The 27,644-nt window shown below is 39.9% G+C and overlaps 1 protein-coding gene across 7 annotated transcripts in view; it reads left to right on the plus strand.

Moving 5' to 3' along the window:
- Positions 1 to 27,644, plus strand: part of LOC127635633 (phospholipid phosphatase-related protein type 1-like) — a 206,971-nt gene that overhangs the window by 127,506 nt on the left and 51,821 nt on the right. The window contains exon 2 of one of the 7 annotated variants that reach the window (XM_052115795.1): positions 22,568 to 22,694. The exons of the other annotated variants lie outside the window; for them this stretch is intronic. The gene's annotated coding sequence lies outside the window, so the exon portion shown is untranslated. The remainder of the gene's footprint in view (positions 1 to 22,567; positions 22,695 to 27,644) is intronic. 7 annotated transcript variants of the gene reach the window in all.

The following is a 27,644-nucleotide window of genomic DNA, read 5'->3' on the forward strand; positions in this document are numbered from 1 at the left end:
GAAAGAAAGAGGAAGAAAAGAGCTTTCCTATTAGATTGTGTCTATTAGTGTTGCTCAAAATTATGCCATAGAAATCGTCTAGATTACTAGTGTAGCTGGCTCATAAAATTTAAGCAACTTGTTGCAAATAAACACAAAATCGAGAAGAAAAGTATGTCTAGTTACTTTTGCAGTTTTATGGGGAAATAAAACCACACTAGACCAAGAAGGTTAAATGGGAAAATAAATAGCTGACTTCTATTATTAGTAAAAATAATAAAAAGACTTGAAGAAGTGATTAAAATAGCAGAATAACCTTGTATTGGGAATAATCAATAGCACTTATGATCAACAATTAGATTTGCTTTGGACATCATTCTATAGTTGGTCACAGCTGTTGCGTGTTCAAGACCACACAATGTGTTTGTCCCTCTATAAAGTTTAGTCAACGTGCCATTGAAAGTTTCCAATAACTATAAAAATTATTCTCTATCTAAAACAGTTTACATGTAATTAAGTTTTTAGATTTAATTAACAAAGTAACTGCAAATTTAGCTGAACAGCGTTCAGTAAGGGATGCACCTGAAAGGTGCAGGTGAAGATTAGATGAGAAGAATTAAAGTTAAGGAAAGAGAAAGTGAGAATTCAGAAACCAGAAATGGGGTTAAAGGAAAATGGTTTAGATCACTTCACTCTGCATGCACACAAGCTGTAGATAAAGGCTTCATGTAAATTATGCTAGCAGCTAACTGTTGAAGCTATTAGTTAGCTTAGCCTAAGCTAAGGGGCTGCTAAGTTGGGTTAGCTTAGCCACCTAAGCTGGTTTGTTTACAAAATGGCGTCGGAAGGAAACACATGCGCTATCTGGAGTGAGCACTTCCTGTGACAAGTCGTTGTCATGGGAACCAATGCACTTCAGAGTTTCAGTGAGTGAAACACAGTTCTGATCACCAGGAAGCTAAGCTTTTAGACGCACACATAAGGTTTAGATGAAGGACATCAATCTAACTATAATTTGTAAGGCCTTTATACTGTGAAAAGGGAGCATCAGCCCAAATCTACATTTATATAACACTGTACTGAGATTTCTTCATCAGAAACAGGTTAAGCAATCAATTCTGGTACAGTTTACATGCCGCTGAGCTGAGATTCCTTCATCAAAACAGACTTACACTTTAATACTGAAATTAGGGTTTCTTCGCTAAAATCATATTACTCGTACACTGATACCTTTTGAAAATATGCTTAAATGTGTTAAGACTCTTTCAATTACAGTAGAGATGTCAATTCAAGCCATCACTTTATCCGCATCCAAACAAGCCAGCAACTAGTGAAGCAAATGCCGTTTAGCATGTCATGTCCTATTCTGACCGGAATTATTCAATGCACACTTTTAGGTTGACAGTGGATCAAGCTCATAACCTTTGTTTAATCATGCCGCATTCTCCACCATTATGTAGCGAATCAGCTCTATATTCTTCCACCATTAGGAAGCGAATCAGATCTATGAAATATTAATAATCAATCATAACTTGTTATAATCAATTATGAATATTTGGATCAGTTAATCGGGTTAACTTGATGTAGCTACATTAACATTACAACCAAATACTCGGTTCATCCGTGAACACTCAATTTTGGTTATTAATTAATTAATTAATTAATAGAAATGTACATTTCGGGGCAAGGGAAATGTCTTTCTTACTAAGTATTAAGAGCAAGTAGTCAAAATCTATGATTAGTGACTTTAGATATGAGCTTGAGACACAGACAACAGATGAGAGAGAGAATCCTCTGCCATACCTTACAATATATATATATATATATTAGTAAATTGCGCAATATTTTTATTGTGGGCACTTAAAAATACTGTGAATAATTCTATATACCTTATATTCCGAATTGTTAAGATTTTTTGGAATTAACCGGTTAAAATCTCTAACACTGCATGTATGTGACGAGGCTCAATCCAGTTCATGAGCTCCTTGTCCAAATGTATTTAATTCACAAGTAATTTTGCTGATCTACCCACAACAGGTGGATGAAATGTAAGAGGTTACGGAGTGACACATGACAAGAAATGCTGTTAGTCAAAAAGACGGGCTTGAAGAAACACACTTTATTATATTTTAAGAACATACAAAAGAAAAGTCTTCAGTGCTCGTGTCTGATTCACTGCTTGTACAGAGACATGCAACGGGACCCTGTCTCATGAAACAAGCGCTTGAAAAGAGTTTTCACTCCTTTTTATCTGTTTTATTCAACTGAAAACTGTTTGCAAGAGTAATGTAGTCTATGATGTATTCTATGAGAATGCTGCACATGATCTCCGATTATCTCATGAGGAACTGTGATGGAGCAGTTCACTCTTACACATTGTGAATGCATCTCTGCAGGTTCAGTAATATATGTCTTTGTATTAAAGAAACAAAGACGAATATGATTAAATCATAAAGCAATACAAGGCACATTCACCTTGAACCTAAAATGTAATTCTATTTTATTTTCTTTAGGCAGCATTAACTGTATTACAAAAGCAATACATTTGATAAGAACACACATTTGGCAGCATTTTTTGGGAACACAAGGGAATTTATTAGGCTTATTTTTAATGATGATTATTATAATTATCTTTACATTTATAATTGTCTTAAGTTCTGCACCTGTTGCGTTATGGCAAATGGAGCCGCTGTAGACGGTAAATGTTTGTATTTGGGGAGGAGGTTATATTTAAGATTCTTTAATCACTTCATTATTGTAATTGCTTTTTTAGTTTCATTTAAAGAGCTATTTGAATTTAGAAATGTCTTTTGTGTAAGTTTTTCATGTTTAAATAAATGTATTTAATTTTTATAGCTAAATCAATCAAGCAAAAATATTCACAATATAATCGGATATCACAATATTTTAAATGTGATTATTATAAAAAGGTTTTTTAAATATCACCCAGCCCAAAAGCAAAGTAAAATTTGTCATGAATAATGACCCGCACAAACTCAATTCCATACAGCAACATGTTACCTATTAATGTTTGCATATTTGTTTGTTTTTGAGTAGTCTATGGGCAATATAAACATTTTATTTGATTGAAAAACTTTGTTTTTGAAAATAGTAAATTATTAGTTTGTAGTATGGCTCTTTCGAAAAATAAATGCTTCAACCAAATATTTTAAAATTGGCTCCTAATTGAAAAAAGGTTCCCGACTCCTGCATTATACAGAGGTAAGATGAAAAGAAAATGCCATCAAAACTTTTCTGAAGACAGTCAGATCCCTCTAGTGATACATTTATATAAAATAATCATAAAGGTTTTGCATTCAAGGGCTTTAGTTAAAGTCTTCAGAAGTCATAATCACTATGAGAGCACTTTGTCACGTTTTAAATAAAGTGTTGTGACTGCCTGTTATGTTTTTATATTGCCAACAAATGGTTATGGTATATTATTGACTGTTGAGAAGGTTTAGAAAAGGCACACATTTAGAGGCAATGTCGCGTCTTTCAAACTTGTTGCGTTACAAAACATGAGATTAATCATGAATCATTTTAATTTACTGACAACCATCAGACATTTGAACAGTAATATTACATATTAATCTTTCTGGATAATGAAATGCTTTACTTACCTTTCCTTGTGTTTTTGAAATGTCTGATGAAATTCATGGTTGTATCGGATATTTTTGCGTTGCATATTTTCATAATTTATTTATTCACACAGTCCAATTCAAAATATTTATATCCAAAGGAGATTATTTTGGGAACTCAACAATCATCTGTCAATTTGGCACGTTGTGAGTGCAGTGTTAACTGCGCAGATGCAGATCAGTTGTGCTGGCAAGCTTTAAACACATTTCATTACTGTTTATAATAAGTTATTGAAAATATTAATAATAAAAAAACATTCAAGTCATTGTCGATTCATGCAGTTCAAGTCAAGTCTCGAGTCATTCTCAAGTCAAAATCAAGTCAAGTAATTTTCTTCATTTAGTCAAGCAAGCACAAGTCCTTAAATTTGCTCAAGTCATTTAACTCGAGTCCCCCAATTCTGTATTTTAGCATAAACTCATTTTAAATTTGCAGTCTTGCTCTTCCTTCCTCTTGTGGTGCGATGAAGCTGCTGCTGCTATAAAGAGAAAAAGCATAAAAGAATCAGATTTCCGAGATTAGAGAAATAAAATATTCAAAGCCTGTTACTGTTTCCCTAAGTTATGACATATAAAATTCATAGAATAAATTCACGCATATGATACAGTATTTGAAAAAAAAAAAAAAAAGATGCTATAGTTTAAAAGTCTTTGGAGTTTTGAGAGCATATTTAACCTTCAAAATAATTGCTTATTTACAGTATGTTATTGTGAACAGCTTTTGATGCAACACATATAAGTTATAGCAAATACAATTCATAATCAATTCATATATATAATATTTGTAATTAGAAATACTTTATCTTAAAAAAAATATAGTGGATGGAGTTTACAGTTTTAGGAGTTTTGAGAGCATGTTGCCTAATTAATACAATTAATAGCAATCCATTCACATATATGACATTTGTTACAAATATTTTATTTGATTGGGAAAATAAAGCGTAGCGATCACACAAATAAATCGCTGAATGTCATTTTCGCTGCTGTTGAAAGTATAAGTTTAAATCAGAGATGCTGTGAAAACATCTTAATATGTTGTTAATACTCACAATTTGTCTAATGACACACTCTTTAGAGAACTGAATGGCCAAATTGAATGCACATTATAAACATTGTGATATTCAAGAGATGTCGCATCATTTTATATCATCAGCAAAATCATTGCGAAAATACTGTGAATGTGCTTATCAATAAGAGATTATAGGAAATTAAATTCTACTTTGCTGCTATGCCATTGCTACGTGGTTGCTAGGGTGTTCTAGGCGGATGCAAGGTGGTTACTGGTCAAAAGAGTCAATCCCGAAGTCTCTATGATATTCTAGTCCTTAGATGTACATGTTTGTGTGTGCTGTGAATTTTTATGCCAATTATGCAATTTTGTAACAGTGAACTCCATTGAAATCAGTTGTAAATCGAGTCTCATGTGTGCTTTGTGTGACGAGAGCTATTTATATGATAGCTACACAAAGATACACAAAGTTGCTGCCTAGCTAGTGTGTTCAAAATCAGTCACTTATGAAGTGCCATTTTGCTTAGGATGCTGACTTAGAAAGTAGCTGCCTATGCAGGCAGTACCAAGGCAGCTCAATCGGATTTAGAGTGTATTTATGTGTTTATCTCAGTCAAACTCTTCCTCTGCGGTTGTCTCTGCTCTCCATCCCACCCCTGTGCTTACTCTTACTTTCTCCCTTTCTCATTCACTCTCTTTCTCTATTCACACTCTGGTAGTCTCATATTCTGCCATATTGTTCTTGTTTATAGTGCCATACTGCCCACTGTAGGAGAGCAGGGGCAATGTGTTGTGTCATGCTGATTATTGGATTGTAGTTTGGGAGATGATTAGGAGATCCAAAATACCAAGCTGTAATTATCCCCCATAAAATCACTTCTACAGAGGAACAGATTTGAGCTCATTAATTTACCCTTTATGTATTAAAGATGAGATGTGTTGAACTATGTGTTGAAATGAGACGCTAAAGCCATATTCATGGCTCATTTGTAACAAAAACATTTTACTGTAATTGGTAATTATTTTAATTGTGGTGACATTTCCCCATTTTGCGGTGTGTGTGATGGGGCTCACCTGAAACCCTGGCACAAGTTAGATGCGATGCAGGGGATTGGAGCACTCTTTGCAAACTACGGGCCAGGATGTCGGGCTACTATTCCCCCCAAATGCCGAAGCCCAGGGAATCTGGACTGCTCGAGTGAAGCTGTGGCCCCACATGCCTCTGACCAAGGAGGGGACAATGAACGTGGCCTCAGGGAGTGCTGTTTCCTGCTCACTTATACTCCCATACAGTTCCTTTAGTGCCCAGTCAGTGTAGGTTTGTGGGGGGATGTACACAGCTGTGATGATGACCGCTGTGAATTTCCTCAGTCTGTTTCAGCTTGTGGGGGGATGTACACAGCTATGATAATGGCTGCTGTGAATTCCCTCGGTAGCCAGAATGGTCAACACAGAAGCAACAGAAATTCCAGATCAGGAGAGCAGAAAGACTTGATACGTGAAAGTACGTTCTGTTGATCACACCAGGATTTGTTGATCTTGAAACATACACCACCACCTCTACAGGTTCGATGGCTGAGTCTGGAATCTCCACAGACATCCAAATTTCTGTAAGGAGATAATGCAGCAGTCCCTCCTCTCTCGTTGGAAAGAGATCCGCACTCAGCTCACAGAGCTTTTTGTCAAGAGACTGAATATTTGCCAGTAGAATGTTGTGTAGTGGGGTTGATTTGCGCCATGTCTTAGTGTGACATGAACGCCGGTCCTCCTTTCCCTTTTCTGGCTATGTTTCCATGGCCGAGCAGCCCAGACAAAGGGCTCCGCTCAGGAATTACAGTGAGGAAAATAAGTATTCGACCCCTCTGCAAAACATGACTTAGTACTTGGTAGCAAAACCCTTGTTGGCAATCACAGAGGTCAGACTTTCCTTGTAAAGGGGAATAAGGGAAATAAGTATTCGACCCCTCTGCAAAACATGACTTAGTACTTGGTAGCAAAACCCTTGTTGGCAATCACAGAGGTCAGACTTTCCTTGACTGGCTAGGCCACTCCAGAACCTTAATGTGCTTCTTCTTGAGCCACTCCTTTGTTGCCTTGGCTGTGTGTTTTGGGTCATTGTTATGCTGGAATACCCATTGAGAGGGGGTTGAATACTTATTTCCCTCAATAAAATGCAATTCAATTTATAAAATTTTTGACATGCGTTTTTCTGGATTGTTTTGTTGTTATTCTGTCTTTTACTGTTCAAATTAACCTACCATTAAAATTATAGACTGATCATTTCTTTGTCAGTGGGCAAACGTACTAAATCAGCAGTGGATCAAATATCCCTCACTGAATAAGTCCGGTTTTCGCTGTGCTATTGAAGAACCAATGTCCAAAAGTGTTTGTCTGTCATAAACAATGAGGCAGATGACACCCAAGATGAAAAACACAAGAACAAACAAGAACAATATTGGGTCGGAGCTCGCAGCGCAGCTGCCATACTCGTCGCCATCTTGAAGCATAAACCTTGAAAAAGAGACTTTGTTGAAAGGATATGGAAATACGTTTGGAAAGCTCTAATTCATTTGTTTTTGTTTACATTCTTGAAATGGTCTATATTTGCATTTAATAAGGGACCCAAGTCACTTTTAGAGACCAGAATATCAATAGAGACTTAATGGTGAGCTCTTTTGACTTGCACTGTTGAGCAACCACACACAACACCCTAGCATTGTTTCAGCGGGTTTTGCATGGACAAGCACCACTTACATTTTCTTCAGAAAACTCAAATTTTATCCTATAATACCCTCAGGTCACTGGCAAACTGTTATCAGCCCCAGCCAGAACTGTTCAGACTTTAGGCATGTGAAAGTCTGTTTTATATTCTGTTTTATATGTCTAGGGAGAGAACTTGATTGTAACCATTGTTGTGCAGTGGACATGTGCTTTTCTGGGTTTTATCTGCATGGGTTTTGCTCAGAGCATTGCATGTAGTAAAGCACATTTGTGGTACGTGTATGGTGTTCGGTTCAAGATTTGTTCATGTTTTTGGAAATAGTTGTATTAGCCTTATGTGTACTCTGGTTTGGTGTTCTTTCTGCATTCCCAGCACAATTGGCCAACATATTTGAAACAAATTAGATTAATAAGTTGTTTTTTTGTTGCATTGTGATATCCCATTATTGTGTAGTATTAACATAAGTGTTAACTTTCCCTTGTGTCAATTCCAAAATCTGCCAAGATTTACCGTTTTGTTCATGGAAAGTAAACTTTTTCTATTTTCAGTTTTGTTTTTTCAAGTTTAAGCAAGATATATAAAAAATCCCATATCGGTCAACCACTAGCATTTTTAGACCCATTGTATGGCAGTAGAATTTGTTGTACTATGTTTCATTTATGCTGATTTAAAAAAAAAAAAAAAAAAAAAAAAACATTGCATTACAGGTATTTTTTAAAGCACTGTAATACATATACAGTATGTGAAACAACACAAATGTAGGCTTCTTTTTCTTTCAGCAAAATATAATTGCTTTTTACAAATAGTGTATGTTGATGTTCTTTAAAAGATCTTTAACAGATCTTTTTATAGGCTGTTTCATCTGTACTTATGTAACAGAGCTTTTTTGTAAATATTTTATCACAGACTGAGCTCTTCTCTCCTGTCAAAATCCATTTCATTGTATTGGTATATTAGTTCCCTCACCTCTTCATCCAATTGCATTTTCATTGCCGTAGAGAATAGTCAATTAATTTTCAGAGGTCAGGTTGATACGTGGATAATTTGTTTGGTTGGATTTATTCTTATAACCACAGACCTTGACTACCTGCACAGCAGGTTATAATTAATTAAATTCTGAAGATTTTTCAGGTTGAAGTTTGTGGTAAATTCAGCTTTGGGCCCACATTTTCCCCTAGAGAGTTTTGGCTCATATTAGTTTAATGAGCATACCTGTATAATCTGACACATTATGCCTTGAGAGAATTGCATTAATTCAGTAATCTTGCTTCTTTTCTTTTTCTTTTTTTTTCTCTTAATTTTTCTTTTTTTTTTAACTTAATTTGAAAAGTCTGTTTTGATGAGAAAGTTTGACAAGAACATAAGTGCAACAGCAATTATAATTGTTTTGTTGGGCAGTAAGATACTGTAATTAAGCTATTAGTTTAGCTACAAGTAGCCAGGCAACATTGCTATTTTCAATATCATGCTCTTCCATAGCAAATTATTCATGATTTGTAAATTATTAAATAGAGATAGCATTGTCAAATGCTACAAAAGTTTTTTTTCCTGACAATATTTTAAGCAAGTTATATCCACAAATCATCCTTAAGTTGTTTCATTTAATTAGTTCAATCAGGGAGGCGCTGTTGAGCAATGGAGGAAGTGAGACGTGTTTTACATAGCTCCGGTAACTTTTCTTTTATTAATAAACTAAACACCTGTATATCCGCCTAAAAGTGCTTTGGAGTGACATAAGTAGACACAAGCAAGTGGGAAAATAAACCTAAAAAGGAGAGAACGATGTCAAAAAAGAGTAAATCCAAAAAGAACGACCAACAAGAATTAGGCCTTGATCAACCCTCGGACTCAACTGAGGTGGTGTTGGAGTCCGACCAGCTGAGTGAGGAGGTGGATCCACCCAACCGGGCGGTATTGGCCGCTATTGCTGCGCTGCGAAATGAAATTACCCAGATTAAAGATGACATATGCGCCACTATCGATGTCCGTATACAGACGGTGTACACCGTGCTAAGAGCGAATTGGCTACAGCTAAAGAAGAGCTGCAGACTTCCATTACGACCCTGGAGAAAACCGCGACCTCGCATGCTAACACTATTGGAGAGATAGAGAAGTCCGCCTCACATCAGTCGGACGATGTCACTGCACTTCAACGTCAAGTCACCCGCCTGAGCTCTGAAGTAGAAAAACTAACTGAGAAATGCGAAAACCTAGAAGGGCGCTCGAGGAGACACAACATCCGGGTCATCGGAGTTCCTGAGGGGACTGAGGGACCCAGGCCGAGAGACTTTATCGCCGGGTTGCTGCAAGAGGTGCTATCCCTGGATGAGAAACCTCTTATTGATAGAGCGCACCGGACCCTCTGAAGGCGCCCAAACCTCATGAGCCACCTAGACCCTTTGTACTGAGGCTACACTACTTCCACACGGTTGAGGACATCCTACGCAAGGCTGCAGCGGCTAAACAGCTCTACCATGGTGGTAAAAGGATCCAAATCTTTCCGGACTACCCGCCTGCCGTGGCTAAAAAGAGGGCATTATTCAACCGCACCAGGGAGCTGCTACGTGGCAGACCCGGGATCAGGTACGGCCTCCTCTATCCGGCCAGACTCCTGATAACCCACAACGGCACGCAGATCTCGTTCATAGATGCCAAAAAAGCAGAGGAATATGCCGAACACCTCTCGACTGAAGTGAGACAGGAGGACGCTTAAACTGATGCAATCGCTGCTGATGCGGAGAATCAAGATATTCAGAGAGGTGGTTATGTAACTTACTGTTGCTTAGCTTTTATGGCTAGCGCTAGCACAACATTAGCTGTCACCCATCTACGTGAGTTGCACACTCATACACACACACACAGCTGGTGCCTCACCATCTGACTGTAAAACCACCATTGTCATTAGAATAATAAGTGGAAAATGTTATGTCCTGCCTCACAGATCGAGGTTTGCACTGTTGTTGTTGTTTTTTCTTTCTTTCTGATATCTTATCTAGAGCCCTGACAATTGTTCAGCTAGTTTCTTTAAAGTGTGGAAATGGCTCACTGTTATTGAAGATATTCAGTGTGTTATTGCCTCTGTTGGAGTTGCAACTCAGTTAAGTTTTTGGTCATACATACTTAAACTCTTACACTTTTTATGGAAAAAAGAAAAAAAAAAAAACGTTTTTTATATATGTGTATATATATTATACAGACGATGCGAATCTGATTACAGTTTTCCGTTTTAGCTAATAGATATTGGATATATGGGTATATGTGTGTGTGTGTGTGTGTGTGTGTGTGTGTGTGTGTGTGTGTGTGTGTGTGTGTGTGTGTGTGTGTGTGTGTGCGTGTGCGTGTGTGTGTGTGTGTGTACCCATGGATATTATATTACTATGGCACTCTTACTAATCATATTTTATTTTAACTAATCATATTTTCTTCTCTTCACTAAACTACCTATACATTTTTTGTACGTTACCAAGCTATGGGATCACAGATAGGAGTTCACATCAGGCCACCAGAAGGTGTGGGGAAGTAACTTAAGTTACTGGTTTATTTGTACTTACTTCCTTAAGAAGGCTCGTGCCACATTCACTTCGAATTGGCTAGAGTAGTTTTGTTTTCATTTGTTACTATGGGGACTGGGCTGACCTTGATAAAGGTCATGGGGCGGGTTGGGGTAGAGGGGAGGGGAGGGATAGGAAGACCATTCACTCAAATCCTACACATTGACAACTGTACTGCTACCGATACTGTACTGATCACAGATTCCTGATGTATGATAATTTAAACAATGACAGCAGAGGGATGAGGGGTCTCACATTTTCCAGCTGGAATGTGCGTGGAGTAAATAACCCAGTCAAGAGAGGTAAAGTTCTGACCCACCTAAAGTCACTGACCTCAGACATTATGTTATTACAGGAAACTCACTTGAAGAGTGGCTCGCATGGCAGGTTAAAAGCAAATTGGATAGGGGAAGTTTACCACTCAAACTTTTCATCCAAAGCAAGAGGTGCGGCCATTCTACTGAGAAAAGGTGTGCCCTTTTTACAGAAAAAAACAATCACTGACAAAGAGGGACGCTATATTATAGTTATTGGTGAAATCCACAACATTTCCCTCACTCTAGTAAATATATATGCTCCCAACATAGATAACCCCATATTCTTTCAGAAGGTTTTTTCACTGATTCCAGACATCTCACAAACACACTTGATAATAGGGGGCGACTTTAATACGGTCCTCGACACATATCTTGATAGGTCCTCCACGAAGAGACTTCCAAGAAATGCCTCTAGTGAATTTTTAAATATGTTCATTAATAACACGAATGTACTGGATATATGGAGAGCAATGAATCCTTCGGGTAGAGACTACTCTTTTTATTCACCTGTACACAACTCTTACAGTTGGATAGACTACATCCTGGTGGATGCCAGACTCATACCGTCCACATTGAATGCTAAATATCACAGCATTGTGATTTCAGATCACAGCCCACTCACCTTTTCGTTGTGTTTAGATCATATAGATAAGCCACAGGCCTCTTGGAAACTGAACTCGCACTTGCTCACTGAAAATAAATTTTGCGAATACTTAAAAGACCAGATTTCTTTATACTTTGAAATAAACGACAACCCTGATACCTCTCCCTCCATCCTCTGGGAAGCATTCAAGGCTTACATAAGAGGATGTATCATCTCGTTTGAAGCTTCTAGGCAAAAAGTTAATAAGACCAAATTAAAAGAGTTAGAAGATCAAATTAAATTACTTGACATAGAAAATGCACACTCCCCCTTTATTATATTGCACAGGAAAATAGCAACACTTAAGTATGAATATAACAAAATTATCTCTGCAAAACTAAGTAAAGCATTCCTCTATACTAGGCAAAAATATTTTGAATTTGGTGACAAACCACACAAACTACTCGCTAGACAACTCAGGAAAATGGAAAACGACAGAACAGTACACAAGATAAAAGCCCACAATAATACAATACTTACAAAACCTAAAGATATCAATGACAGGTTTCTTGAATTTTATACTGATTTGTATACCTCAAAGACCACTTCAGACTCTGTAACTATTAATGCTTTTTTTAGACAAATGTGAGCTTCCCAGACTGAGCGAGGAAGATTGTAATTCTTTGAATTCTGACCACACAATTGCAGAGGTTCGGAGCGCCATCGCCTCCCTAAATAGTAATAAGACACCTGGTCCTGATGGACTTCCAGGGGAATTATACAAAACATTCAGTGAAAATCTATCCCCTTACCTGTTGAAATTATATGAACATGCCCAGACACAGGGTAATTTACCCCCCACCTTAACTGAGGCTGTGATCACATTAATTCACAAAAAAGGGAAGGACTCACAGGAAGTAGGCGCTTATCGTCCTATCTCCCTCCGTAATGTAGATGGAAAATAATTTGCCAAGATACTGGCTAACAGGCTGAATCCTCTAGTGGGAAAGCTAGTTCATATGGACCAGACAGGTTTCATACCAAATAGGAGTGCTACTTTCAATCTTAGATGTCTCTTCAATATTATATACACAAAGAGAGGTCCACCTACTGATCTTGTCATACTTGCACTTGATGCCGAGAAGGCATTTGACCAGATTGAGTGGTGTTACTTATTTGAAGTTCTTAATAGGTTCAATTTCGGAAATAAGTTGCTGTCACTAATTAAACTCATTTACAAGAATCCCACGGCTTAAATCCTAACAAACCGGACAATATCCTCCCCGTTTAGCTTAAATAGAGGGACAAGGCAGGGGTGTCCATTATCCCCTTTAATTTTTGCGCTGGCTATCGAACCTCTAGCCCAATGTATCAGAATGGAACCCCAGATTTATGGATACTCCACCAAAGACACAAATAATAAGATATCATTATACACAGATGACATCCTCTTATATATAACGCGGTCTCAAATTACCATCCCAAATCTTCTCGACAAAATCAACCTGTTTGGGACCTTTTTGGGTTATCGGATCAATTGGACTAAAAGCGTTTTAATGCCAGTCCATATGAGTGACTTAGCACACCTAGATCACTTTCCATTTACAGTCTCTCCAGAGAAATGTACTTATTTGGGGATAGAAGTGACAAAGCAGTACTCATCTCTATTCCAGGCAAACTTCCCCCCTCTAATAGAGCGATTACAGACTAGAATATTATTCTGGGACACGCTCCCAATTTCTTTAATTGGGAGAATTAATGCTATAAAGATGATTTTCCTCCCACAATTGTTATACCTATTTCAAAACATCCCAATGTCTAAGAAAAAATAATTTTTTAAACACCTAGATTCTTCAATAGTTTCTTTTCTTTGGGGACACAAGGTTCACAGAATAAGTAAAAAGCATCTTTGTAGGACAAAGCCAAACGGGGGATTGGCACTCCCAGACTTTTTGCTATATTACTGGGCCTCAGCGATTAAGATGTTTACCTTTTGGTTGGACAAATCAATGCCAATGTCTGATTGGCTAATGCTGGAGCGGGAGGACTGCCAGCCGTATTCTTTGGCCGCGGTCCTACTAGCTCCAGCCGCGGTTAATAAGTCCCTGTATAATAACAATCCCATCATACATAGCATGATCTGTACCTGGAAACAAATCAAGACCACCTTTAATCTTAAACCAATCTCGCTTCTGTTACCCATCACTAGAAATCCCACATTTGCCCCCTCCAGTCTGGATGGAGCCTTTTCTACATGGAGTGAGAGGGGTGTCCAATGTATTGGTGACTTATACGTGGGAGACGTCTTTGCTTCATTCACACAACTACAGAGGAAGTATGAGCTGGGGAATAATAACTTATTTCGTTACCTACAAGTTAGGGACTACATTCGGAAATACTTAAAAGAATTTGAGACTGAACCACAATCTAAAATAGATGACTGTCTGAAATTGTCTCCTAATGAAAGTAAACTCATATCCCTCGTCTATAACAATCTCTTATTAATAAGCTCCCCATCGACTGAAAATTATAAACGTAAGTGGGAAGAGGAACTTGGTGAATCTATTCCAGATGATTTATGGAAAGAAAGTCTTGAAAGCATACATAATTGTTCAGATAATTGTGTGGATTTATTTGATATAATATTATCTATTGGTTGCGGATTGCCACTTGAAGGTGTAACAGAATGTTTTATTTTTCAGAATTTGAAAAGTGCACACCTTTGTTTTGCTTGTATTTTATTACTGCAATTTCTGAGTACTTTAATATCTTGTGTTATTTAATATTTATCTATTGACTGCTGATTATAACTTTAATACTTAAAGTTAAACTCAGGCCATTTAATGATATTTTTGACAACTGATTCTTTAATTCAATGTTGTGTTTTAAATTCCATAGGCTTGTTCCAGTCTGAATATTCTCTATAGTACATCTCAAAATTGGGTCGTGGATCGTGATTCCGATCGTGGATCGTGATTGTATGTTATAAGATCGTGATATGATTTTTTGGGAAGATCGCCCACCCCTTGTTTCTCCTCATTGATGAAGCGTGTGTAATATAATGAGCAACGGGATAAGACTTTTCAGCACGAGAGTGAATCTGCACTACGTTTCCAGATATTAAACTACGTGCAATGTTGAATATAATGTATAATAATGGTCCTGATATTTGATAGTCCTGATAATGCCAAATGTGTAAAGTCTGATTTCACAATTTATACTATAGCAAATATGAATTTACTGGATAAATATACACTACCATTAAAAAATTTATAAATATAACCAGTGACTATTAAAAAATGCCATTTCAAAAATTACAATATTAATTTAAAATACTTATAATGTATGTAATCACCATATGTACAGTATATAACATGTATTTTTCAGCTCGGCAGAATTATTAATATTTCTATTCTAGTTTCACCATTGCCCTGTAATGAGTGTGTAGAAATCAGGAGAAGGCAGACGGGGAATTCGGATCTAAACGCGGTTTATTTAAAACAACAAAACAAACACAGGAGCAAATGAAAAGTCCACAATGGGAAAAGTAAACTCAAACACAAAATAACGCACGAGTGAACACAGGTTGACAAACATCCACGAAGGGCAGGGTTAACTAAAACAAACACGAGTGAATATGGCAACACAAACACGAATGAAGCACTCACGGGCAAAAGCACGAACACGAAACGATAACAATTGACAAAGGGACGGGGAGAAAGCAGGGTTTAAATAAACAGACAATGTAATGACAAAATAACAGACAGGTGCAGACAATAACACAGTGATCAGGGCTGGGAGCGTGATCCTGGAATTGTGGGAAGTGCAGTTTCACACACGGACAGTGAGACTCAGGGCGGACAACAGGGAAAACGTGACATGGAACGGGATCGGTGACGGGTGAAACGGAAAACACGGAGCAGACAACAAGGAAACGTGACTAGTGAGACAGAGAACACAGGGCAGACAACACGGGAACGTAACATAATCCCCCCTCAAAAGGACCGGATTCCAGACGGTCCTAAGAAACAGAAAAGAAAAAATAGCAAGAATAAACAAATGTTCAAGGAGAGAGGGGCTAGAAAAGGGGAAAAACAGACAGACCAAAGGGGACACAAGGGACATGGAGACAGAACAAGGAGGCACAAGGGGCAATCAGGCAGTCCACGGAGGCACAAGAGACACTGAGACAGTCCACGGAGGCCGAGGGGGCAGGCAGGCAGTCTATGGGGTGTGAGACGGGGCCAGGGTCAGGTGGCCTGGGGGGGCGTCCACTGGGTAGGGACAGGTTTAGGAGACCAGGGAGGTGGCCACAAGGCAAAGACCGGTTCAGGAGGTCTGGGAGGCGGCCACAGGACAGGGATGGGTTTAGGTGGCCTAGGTGGCGGCCACAGGGCAAGGGCCGGTTCAGGGGGCCTGGGAGGAGGAGTGGCCACTGGGGAAGCTGGCGGAGCCAAGGTGGATTTCTGAGGCGGAGCAGTCGTGGCCTTGGGTGGCGGCACCGAAGGAGGCGTAGGCAAGGACGCAGGAGACCCTGGGGGCGGAGCAGAGACAGGCAGAGCCGTGGGAGACACTGGGGGTAGAGCAGAAGCTTGCTGAGCCGTGGCAGACTCAGGCGGAGACCTGGAAGGCTCTGGAGGCAGAGCCGAGGGAGGTGGCGCCGTAGGAGGTTTCAGAGGCGGAGACCTTGAAGGCTCTGAAGGCAGAGCCGAGGGAGGGGCGCCGTAGGATGCTCTAGAGGCGGAGCCCTAGAAGGCTCTGGAGTCTCTGGGAGCAGAGCCGTAGGAGGCTCGGGAAGCGGAGCTGTAGGAGGCTCGGGAGGCAGAGCCGTAGGAGGCTCGGAAGGCGGAGCCGTAGTAGGCTCGGGAGTCTCTGGGAGAAGAGCCGTAGGAGGCTCAGAAGGCGGAGCCCTGGGTGGCTCGAGAGGCTCAAGAGGCGGAGCCCTGGGAGGCTCGAGAGGCGCTGACTCTTGGACGGGCACGAGCGCTGGCTTTTGGACGGTCATGGCTACTGGCGCTGGCTCTTGGACGGTCATGGCTACTGGCACTGGCTCTTGGACGGTCATGGCTTCTGGCACTGGCTCTTGGACGGTCATAGCTACTGGCACTGGGACGGTCGAGGCTACAGGTGCTGGCTCAGGGACGGTCGAGGCTACAGGCGCTGGCTCAGGGACGGCCGAGGCTACAGGTGCTGGCTCACTGCTGGCGGTGGCGACAGGCGCTGGCTCACTGCTGGCAGTGGCGACAGGCGCTGGCTCACTGACGGCTGAGGCAACAGGCGCTGGCTCACTGACGGCTGGGGCGAATGGCTCTGGCTGATTGACCGGGGCTGACGAAGGCTCGGGCTCGTTGACCATGGTTGACGAGGGCTCGGGCTCGCTGACCGTGGCTGACGAGGGCTCGGGCTCGCTGACCGTGGCTAACGAGGGCTCAGGCTCGCTCACCGTGGCTGACGAGGGCGCAGGCTCACTGACGGCTGGGGCGAATGGCTCTGGCTGATTGACCGGGGCTGACGAGGGCTCGGGCTCGTTGACCGTGGTTGACGAGGGCTCGGGCTCGCTGACCGTGGCTGACGAGGGCTCGGGCTCGTTGACCGTGGCTGACGAGGGCTCAGGCTCGCTCACCGTGGCTGACAGGGGCGCAGGCTTGCTCACCGTGACAGGCGTGGGCTCTGGCTCGCAGACCGGGGCAGGTGTGGGCCGGGAGGCGGAAGCCCGTCTTCTCCTCCTCCTCTGGGCAGATGAAGAGGAACGTGCTGGCTTGTGGGGGGCGACTGGTGTGGGGATGGGCTTTAAGTGCTTAGAAGCAATAGCCACTTAGAAAGAAATCGGATGCAAAGAAAATAGTGCAAAACAAGAGAATTGTCAAGAGACTAATGCTCTCACTCCCTCATTGTCACGGTTTCAGGGTTTATTGTTTATTCTTTGAGATCCTACGGGCTCAAGCAAAGGACCGGCATGCAATCCGGAACCTCCTTGGCCAGGAGAAAGCCCCGGCCGTGACCCCGGACAGCCGCAGTACCCTGCCCCCGCCCACGCTCCTGAAGATGGGGGCAGATGATGATGTTGAAGCTTTCCTCGATCTCTTCAAGAAGACCGCAGAGATCTGGTGCTGGACGCATGACCAGTGGCCGGCCAGGCTCCTCCCGCTGCTGTCTGGGGTAGCCCAGCTCGCTGCCCAACAACTACCGCAACAGCACCGGCAGCTTTTCCGTTTGCAGTCATATGGCAGTGCACACAAGGGCGGACAAGCTCTCTTATCCTCTCTCTCCCCCCTACCCCTGTGTGTTCCCCCCTTCCCGCTCTCTCTGGCTCTCTCCCCATCTGGCGGTTCTGTGGCTATTTATATGCCACTCTCCCCATGCTCACTGAAATTAGAGACAGGTCTTAGATATAATTTAGCTCAGGTGCAATGCCCTTACCGTTTTCTCTCCCCGGATGGGCGCTTGACCACGCCCATGCTGCCACATTTTATTTATTCATTAATTATTTATTTTGTATAGTTTTAATTGTAACAAGACCATAGTAAACACATGGAAGCATGGATCTTCACTACCGTGGTTAGATGTAACATGATATCTATAAAACTAACTATACACACATTTTTGTAATTATAAACCATAGACCTACTCTAAACACATGTAAAAACAGTAAATGCAAATAATAAATATTTATAAGTTGTAACAAAAATGTATTATATTCCCTCACTCCCCTAATGTCACAAATGTAAAAAGTTGATAATATAATATTATATGATAATATCACTACAATATAAATTTAGATACATTTATTATCAATCTATTTCTGCCTTAAGTACAGTTAGAGTTACTATAGTATAGAGTGGTGATGTAGAATTCTGTGCTGAATTCAAAAGGTTTCCACTTTTCACAACGTGCTTCTCACTGATTCTCGCAAAGCTGCAACTTTAAGAGCCTGAGATTTAAGAGCTTTGTGCTAGCTCTGCTCTGTCCATTAAGCCGTATCCATCTACAGAGCCATACAGGATTATTAGCCAAGGTTGTGCCTCCACCTGTGTATTTGACACTGCTAAACCAGATACTAAAGATACATTGCTAGGCTTCAAAATCAGATGAACTGTGGTACAGTTCCAAACTGTATTATTGTTCCAAACATACCAAACTGTATTATTGAGAACCAACTGAATACTCCAAGTGTAGATAATTGTTTAATGCAAAGAGGAACTTGATGATAGATGTGATTATTATGACTGATAAACACCCCCCATTTGTAACCTAATGACCTCCTCTCTACTAATTTGCTGTCAGCGCCCACTGGCATCATTTAAAGGCCCACTGGGGTTGGGGTGGGTGGGGGGTCAGTACCGCCCCCATTGAGAACCCCTGCTCTGTGGAGTTTTAAATTTATAAAACCTACAGTACCTCCTTAACCAAAACCTTTAACCGAAACGTGTCATACAAAGATAAAGTGAGATGATATTTTTTTCTATTTTGAAATGAACAAAACCATTGTCCTTTCCCAAAATGCTACATTTAAATTTAACAGATAGTGTGCTAAAAGCAAATGTATGGTGAACAAAACATACATAAACCCGATACCTAAACCTAACCATTAGTGTCATAAAAGCAAATGTGAGAAAAAAGACACAATAGCTTAAGCATCCACGTTTTATCCTGGTGCTTCTATGAAACTTTGGGCTCAACTTTGCAGGTCTTCCAGGTTCAAAGTCCAATGCTATAGTTGAATGCAACATTTTTTAACCACTCCACAGATTTAATATTAGCAAACTATAATTTTGGCAAGCCGTTTAGGATATTTACTTTGTGCATGACACGAGTAATTATTCCAACAATTGTTTACCGACAGATTGTTTCACTTTTAATTGACTATATCACAATTCCAGTGGGTCAGAAGTTTTCATATACTAAGTTAACTGTGCCTTTAAGCAGCTTGGAAAATTCCAGAAAATTATTTCAAGCCTTTAGACAGTTAGCCAATTAGCTTCTGATTGGAGGTGTTCTGAACTGAAGGTTTACCTGTGAAATGTATTTTAAGACATACCTTCAAACTCAGTGCCTCTTTTCTTCAAATAGAGAAATCAAAATAAATCAGCCAAGACCTCAGAAAATAAATTGTGGTCCTCTACAAGACTGGTTAATCCTTGGGAGCAATTTACAAACACCTGAATGTATCACATTCATCTGTACAAAAAATAGTATGCAAGTATAAACAACAAGGGACCACACAGACGTCCTACTGCTCTGGAAGGAGATCCATTCTGTCTCCTAGAGATGAACGTAGTTTGGTGCGAAAAGTCCAAATCAAAAAAAATGGTGAGGCTTGCATGCCAAAGAACACCATCCCAACAGTGAAGATTTGGGGTGGCAGCATCATGTTGTGGGGGTGCTTTGCTGCAGGTGGGACTGGTGTGCTTCACAAAATAGATTGCATCATGAGGAAGGAAAATTATGTGGATATATTGAATCAAAATCTCAAGATATCAGCCAGGAAGTTAAAGCTCAGTCGCAAATGGGTCTTCCAAATGGACAATGACCACCAAGCCTAGCTCCAAAGTTGTGGCAAAGTGGCTTAAGGACAACAAAGTCAAGGTATTGGAGTGGTCATGACTAAGTCCTGACCTCAATCCGGGTAAAGGCAATGCTACCAAATACTAACAAAGTGTATGTAAACTTCTGACCCACTGGGAATGTGTTGAAAGACATAAAAGCTGATATTCATTCTCTCTTCAATTATTATATTTCACATACTTTATTTTAAGTACTGGGACTTCCGGTTTGGTGAGATGGCGTAGACACGCGTTAAGTCTCGCTCCCACTTTTTTTTTTGTCTATAATAATTTTAAACCCCTACTATTTCTTCTACTTCACTACCAAGTGGGCAATATCTTTGTTGCATACATATTGGCATCAAATTATAGCAGCTAAAACAACAAAACAAAGCAAAAAGGATCAGAAAGCCGAGGCGAGTGGAGACGACGGCAAAGAGGTTAACATGGCAGCCATCGCTAGCCTTCTTGATGAACACCGGGTCGCTCTTTCTGCAGACTTTAATACTGCCGTTTCAACACTCGAGGTAAAGCTAGACCAAATTCAAGCTGCCGTGACGGACCACGCTTCGAAGATTGTCTCGCTGGAGACACACGCTAATGCACAGGATGAGCGCGTGCAAGCCTTGGAAACGACTTGTGGTATCCTAACAGAGAGCAACGCTAAATTGCTAGCCAAAGTCGTGGATCTCGAGTCATGTAGCCGGCGTAATAACATAAGAATTATTGGACTACCTGAATCCATTGAAGGGCCCCGACCATCTATCTTCTTTTCAGAACTACTTGTGGAAGTATTTGGGGACGGAGTACTGGAATCTCCGCCGGAATGTGATAGAGCCCATCGATCGCTGTCCGATAAACCGAGGCCGGGGCAGAGGCCCAAACCTGTTATCATCCGGCTACATAAATTCCAACAAAAGGAAAAGATCATCCGTGAGGCCAGAGCGAGGAGGGGAAAGCTTCACTACCGCGGCACACCTATTTCTATTTACGAAGACTACGCGCCGGAGGTGATGGAACAACGATCCAAGTACAGAGAGGTGCTATCTGAACTGTACAATCTCGGCCTAAAACCAGCGCTGTTGTTTCCGGCCAGGCTTACTATCGTAACGAAGGATGGTGATAGGAGAAGATTTGCATCGCCAAGGACTACATTGCATCTATTCGTCCTGCTGAGGTCTAAACTCGAAGTGACTTGTGGAGTTGCTCAGGACTGGATCGACTGACTCAAGAAGCGGTATTCGTTAAATGCTTGGATTTCCATATTGGCTTAGATATGCATATTATAACGTTTGGTTGTTGCATATGAAAGTGGTAACTCTAGATCTATAGATGTCTTTTATTTAGCACTATGGAGGCATTGTTTTTGTATAACGTTACACCCTTGAGTCCACTTAGTTCAGTGATTTAGTTTCAGTGATTTATTTAATTTAGATCAATGTACATTTACAGGCGTACCAAACTATTATTATTTTTTTATTTTATTTATTTTTTTAAGCCACTAACTTACACATTCAAGTGCCTGAGAGACTAGTTTTACAGCTGTAATGTCTACAGTTTGTGTGTGATGCACATTGTATGACAGGCAGTACTTGGTTATTACACTTGTTTTCTTTGTATTCATTTTGTTTGGTTCTTATAAGTGTTAACCTAAATGGATTTGTGTTTTGCTCCTTCTATTGCACCACGCCTATGCTTTGCTCGTAAGAATTTGCAGTGATGCTTATAGTAGTGGCGCTTATAGTATGTGCCCATTCAAATATATATGAAAATGGTTATAACTCTTTATTCAAAATATTCAAATATTTTCGTTTTTCCTCTCTTGGCGAATGTACATTGTATATGATCACAACTTAATTTTTGTTGTTTGCTTATATTATGTATTATATATAGATATGTGTGTGTGTGTGTGTGTGTGTGTGTGTGTATGGTACACATTTTTGTTTGTATATGGTTTACATTTGTCGTTTTTGTTTTCTTTTTTTTCTTTATTTTCTTAGGACTGGGTTAGACTATGATCCATTCGTCGTTGTTCACTTGAAATTTTCATTACAAAAGGGGGGGGGGGGGTTGACATTCAAAGGTGGTGGGAGAGAGACGTTGGAAGTCTTGTATCGCTGTAAAGCGTTGAGCCGTGTTGCTCAGACAAGGTTCGTATTTTGGGGGAATGTTTTTGAGGCCACAAAATTTTTTATTTTTTTTCCTCTCTCTCCCCGTTGCAGAAGGCCATGCAGTTCCAGTTACAACATTATGCATCGTTCTAGATGGCTATTGATACGTCAAGGATGAGTAAAGGTGTGCGCCTGATTTCATGGAATACCAAAGGAATAAATAAGGCCATTAAGATTGGTAAGGTAATGACGCAGTTGCAACATTTCAAAGGGGATATTATATTTCTACAGGAAACGCATCTTAAAACCTCAGATATCCAACGAATTAAAAAGCCTTGGATGAGTCATGTGTTTCATTCGAAATTCTCGGCCAAAGCTAGAGGGGCTGCTATTATTATTACCAAGAATATATTGTTTGAGCCAGCACATATTATTGAGGATGTCAATGGCCGTTATGTCATAGTATCGGGCTTGTTAAAGAACCTTTCAGTAGTCCTAATCTCTATCTATGCTCCCAACTGGGACGATGAGCAATTCTTCATTAATTTCTTTGCTAAAATCCCAAATAGCGACAATCATCATATACTGATAGGAGGCGACTTTAACCTAGTGCAAGACACAATTCTCGACAGGTCGTCTTCCAAGCAAATTAATCTATCGAATTCTGCTAAAGTAGTTTTTAATTGCTCATCTCATCTAGGAATTTCGGACCACTGGAGGTTTAAAAACCCCCAGAGTAAAGTTTTCTCTTTTTTTTCTCCGCCACACTAAACCTTTTCCCGGATTGACTTTTTCCTGATTGACAATAAATTGTTTTATCTGGTTACCGCTAGTGGCTATCACCCCATAGTTGTTTCGGACCATGCCCCCACCTCGCTTGATATTAATCTTCCTCTTAGTGTTATCTCCCCATCACTCTGGAAATTTAGTTCCCATTTATTAGCGCATCATGAGTTTGAGAACTTTGTGGCCACTCAAATTAGTAATTACATTGAATTCAATGATACCCCTGAGGTCAACAGTAGATTCTTATGGGAAGCCCTTAAAGCCTTTGTTCGAGGTCAGATTATTTCCTTCACTTCGTACATGCGTAAGGCTGAAAGGACTAAATGGCAGGATATCTTAGACAAACTCCTCAAGCTTGATGAAACTCACTAAAGAACTTAGATTCTTTAATATTTCCTAGAATTGATGAAGATTTGGCTAAGGAATTGGGCAGCCCCATTTCCCCCCAAGAAGTCAAAGAAGCGATTAACTCAATGCAAAATAAGAAATCCCCAGGCCCCAATGGGTTTACAGTTGAATTCTACAAGGCATATTCCACTTTATTAGTTCCAATTTTAGTGAGGATGTACAATAATTCATTTCAAGAAGGCCAACTCCCACTGACGCTGTATCAATACCGACTTCTATATCCTTGCTTTTGAAGAAAGACAGGGATCCCACTTCCTGCGGTAACTACAGACCGATTTCTCTGTTAAATGTAGACTGCAAGATACTAACCAAAATTCTATCTCTCCGCCTCCAAAATGTAATGCCATCCATAATTTCATTAGATCAAACAGGTTTTACATTGGATAGGCATTCTTTCTTCAATACTCGGAGATTACTTGACATTATTTTCTCTCCCTCATCTAATACCCCTGAAGTCATAGTTTCATTGGATGCTGAGAAAGCTTTCGATAGGGTCGAGTGGGATTACCTGTTCTTTGTGTTAGGAAAATTCGGGTTTGACCCCAAACTCATTTCTTGGATACGGCTTTTGTACGCTTCCCCGTCTGCATCGGTATATACCAACAGTGTTCGATCGCCACCCTTTTTGCTCCAGCGGGAGACACGTCAAGGCTGCCCGCTTTCACCTTTGTTATTTAATATAGCTATTGAGCCCTTGGCCATCTGGCTTCGAAGTCATGATGCATTTAAATGCATCACACGCCATGGTTTGGACCATAAACTTTCCCTCTGTGCAGACGATTTGTTATTGTACGTCTCCAATCTCTTCCTCATTCTTCATTCCCCTTTAAGATAGCCTTAGATGGGTTTAAATATCTGGGGATATTTATCACCGGTTCGCTTAAAGACTTGTTTTTTTAAGAACTTTACACCACTTTTCGAAAAATGGCAAATATGGCTAGGTAGAGTTCCCTTTCCCTTTCTGAAATAGGTCGTGCGAACCTTATTAAAATGGTTATCCTGCCGAAGTTTTTGTATCTTTTCCAGCATCTTCCAGTTTGCATTAATAAATTCTTTTTCACTAATTTAGATCAGCAATTGAATGGATTCCTTTGGAATAAGAAGCCAGCTCGCATCAGGAAGTCAGTTCTTCCAGCTTCCCAAATCTGAAGGGGGTTTAGCTCTTATTATTATTATAATTTTAGCTCTGCCAAATTTTTGGGCATGTAACATCCATAAATTACTATATTGGGTTGGCCTTAAAAGTTGTGCCTCTAGTCCGCCCTGGGTGCATATAGAGATATCTTCCTCTCGTTATTTACTTTCTAATATCTGCTCCCAGCTTCCCCTTGGGGTACATCAATTCAGAAAACAATTTGGTCTACATAGAGCATCGATTCATATGCCAATTTCAAATAATCACTTATTTTCCCCATCCCTTGCAGAAAGCTTCTTTGATATGAAGGGTGAGGGTCAAAATCCCTTGGCTCTTCAGATATATCAATATATATATATATATATATATATATATATATATATATATATATATATATATATCCTTTTATATCAATATCTATCTGTATTCTGTTGCTTAACTTCTTTAATAAAGTGATGAATTAACTATATGCATGATCACATAATCAATTCTATTTTCTTATGCATAACTGAAATATACTTTGAATCTTATGTGTGTTGGAATGTTAACTAGTGTCTTTTAAGGAACATTCCAGAGTCTTTCTCTCTGTCCTGCCCGTAGTCTGAAGGTCCTTTGGGGATAAGCTTAGCTGTGATGAGAGGGGGCATGGAGAATGTTAAACATATGTTCTGTGTTTGATCGTTACTTTTCTATGATTAATTATATGGTTTAAAGTCCTATGTAATAACACCTGAATAGTAGAAGTGTGATTTTCTCTTATTATTTCTTTAGGGAAAAAATGTATGTTATTTCAACCCACTCCTCTGCCCGAGGAGTGAATATTTTATCTCTCTGTTTTGGTTCAAATGGCCTGATAATGTGTGCTCTGGCTCTCTTGTGCCCAGAGAAGAACTGTCGTTCGTCATTGTTTTGGGTGTGCGTTTGACCTTCTACCTAGGTTTTGAACCAGGGGTGCACACCAGGCCGACTCGAAGACGCCCCGCGACCATCTGCGAGGTCACTTCAGACGTAAATCTCGGGCGCGGACGACAAGTGCGCTGATTAATGTTGATAGGCCATTTAACTATCTATATGTTGTGACTTTATGTTCTTTTAGCCAATCAGGAGTAAAATAATGGAATGTACGTCCTTGCAAATGGTATAATTGATGTAACATTTTGTGTATGGTACGAGTTAGCTTTCGATCTCCTCGTGAGACTTTGTCGCTGGCTCTACCAATTTCACTGCAAACTATTCTTCAGTAAATTTTGATTCTTTAATTGAATTTCTCGACTCCTGGTTTTCTTTCTCCATATCTGGTCTGGGTCATAACTGTTAACCCCTAACAGATATTTGGGCAGCTAAGGGTCTCTCTACCCTAAACGACCTGTATGAAAACGAAGTCTTCTTCTCTTTCTCTTCCTTATCAGCTAAATTTAACCTTCCTAATAGTCATCTTTTTCGTTTTTTTCAAGTGAGGCACTTTATTCAAACTTTATTTCCCCATTTTCCCAATCGTCCACCCGAATCAGAAATTGATTCAATTCTCACCTTGGACTCTGGTCAAAGACGACTGATTTCAACCATTTATGGTAAAATAATCTCCTTAACCCCTTCTCCGATTGACTCCCTTAAGATAACCTGGATGCAAGATTTGGGCATTGACATTTCCGATGACCAGTGGAAAAACATTCTCAGTTTAGTTCACTCTTCATCTATTTGTGCTAGACATGGCCTAATACAATGTAAAGTGCTTCACAGAGCCCATTTCACTAATGCCAGACTGGCTAAATTGTTTCCTAACAGAAGTGATGCCTGTAACAGATGCAGACAATCCCCAGCCGATCATCTTCACATGTTCTGGTCATGCCCGGTGCTATCAGACTATTGGTCCGACATTTTCAGAACTCTCTCACAGGCCCTCAATTACAATTTTGTCCCTAATTCCTTGACTGTCCTGTTCGGCCTTTCCCCAATCCCATGTATACCAGCTACAGCGCATTGCGTCATTGCCTTTACTACTTTGCTGGCCAGGCGTGCCATCCTCCTTAAATGGAAGCATGCTTCTCCTCCATCACATGACGACTGGATAAGAGAGGTATTGCAATGCATCCACCTTGAAAAAATCTGACATTCTCTTAAAGGTTCGCTGAGATCATTTCATAAATCTTGGAGCCCTGTACTGACTACTATTGAAGGCCTTATCGAGATGTCAGGACCTCCTGATTAGACTTCTGTGGGGAGGGGGGAGATTTATTCTTTTGTTTACTGTGTGTCTTATGACAACTTTTGTATGCGTATAATTTATTTATATTATTTTATTATTTATATTTATTTATTATTATTATTTTTATTTTTTATTATTATTATTTTTTGTATTACTACTACTATTATTATTATTTTGTATTATTATTATTATTATAATTTTTTTTATCTACTTGTGAGAGCTACAAGTGGCTTTAGGGGTGAGGTGGGGTGGGAGGGCTGATTGGTGGGGGTCTATATTGATGTGTGGAACTGTTCTGTTGATTTTCTTTCAGACACTTTGTTTCATTTTACATCTGTTGTAACACCCTTTATATGTCTGCAGAAAACTTAAAACATTTTTAAAAAAAAGTACTGATCCTAATTGACCTAAGACAGGGAGTGTTTTCTACGATTAAATGTTAGAAATTGTGAAAAAACGTTTAAATGTATTTGGCTAAGGTGTATGTAAACTTCTACCTTCATCTGTTTCAGTTGTGCCATTGCACATGTTTGTCATGCTCGAGAAGGCTTGTAAATTTGGTTATGTAATGCAAGAGTTAAAATATATAATCTTTCAAATAATGTGTTATATTAAAAGTGTTTAGGTGTAATAATATAGTATTGTATGGAGAA

The sequence above is a fragment of the Xyrauchen texanus genome, chromosome 43, assembly GCF_025860055.1.
Source record: "Xyrauchen texanus isolate HMW12.3.18 chromosome 43, RBS_HiC_50CHRs, whole genome shotgun sequence".
In the NCBI taxonomy this organism is placed as follows: domain Eukaryota; kingdom Metazoa; phylum Chordata; class Actinopteri; order Cypriniformes; family Catostomidae; genus Xyrauchen; species Xyrauchen texanus.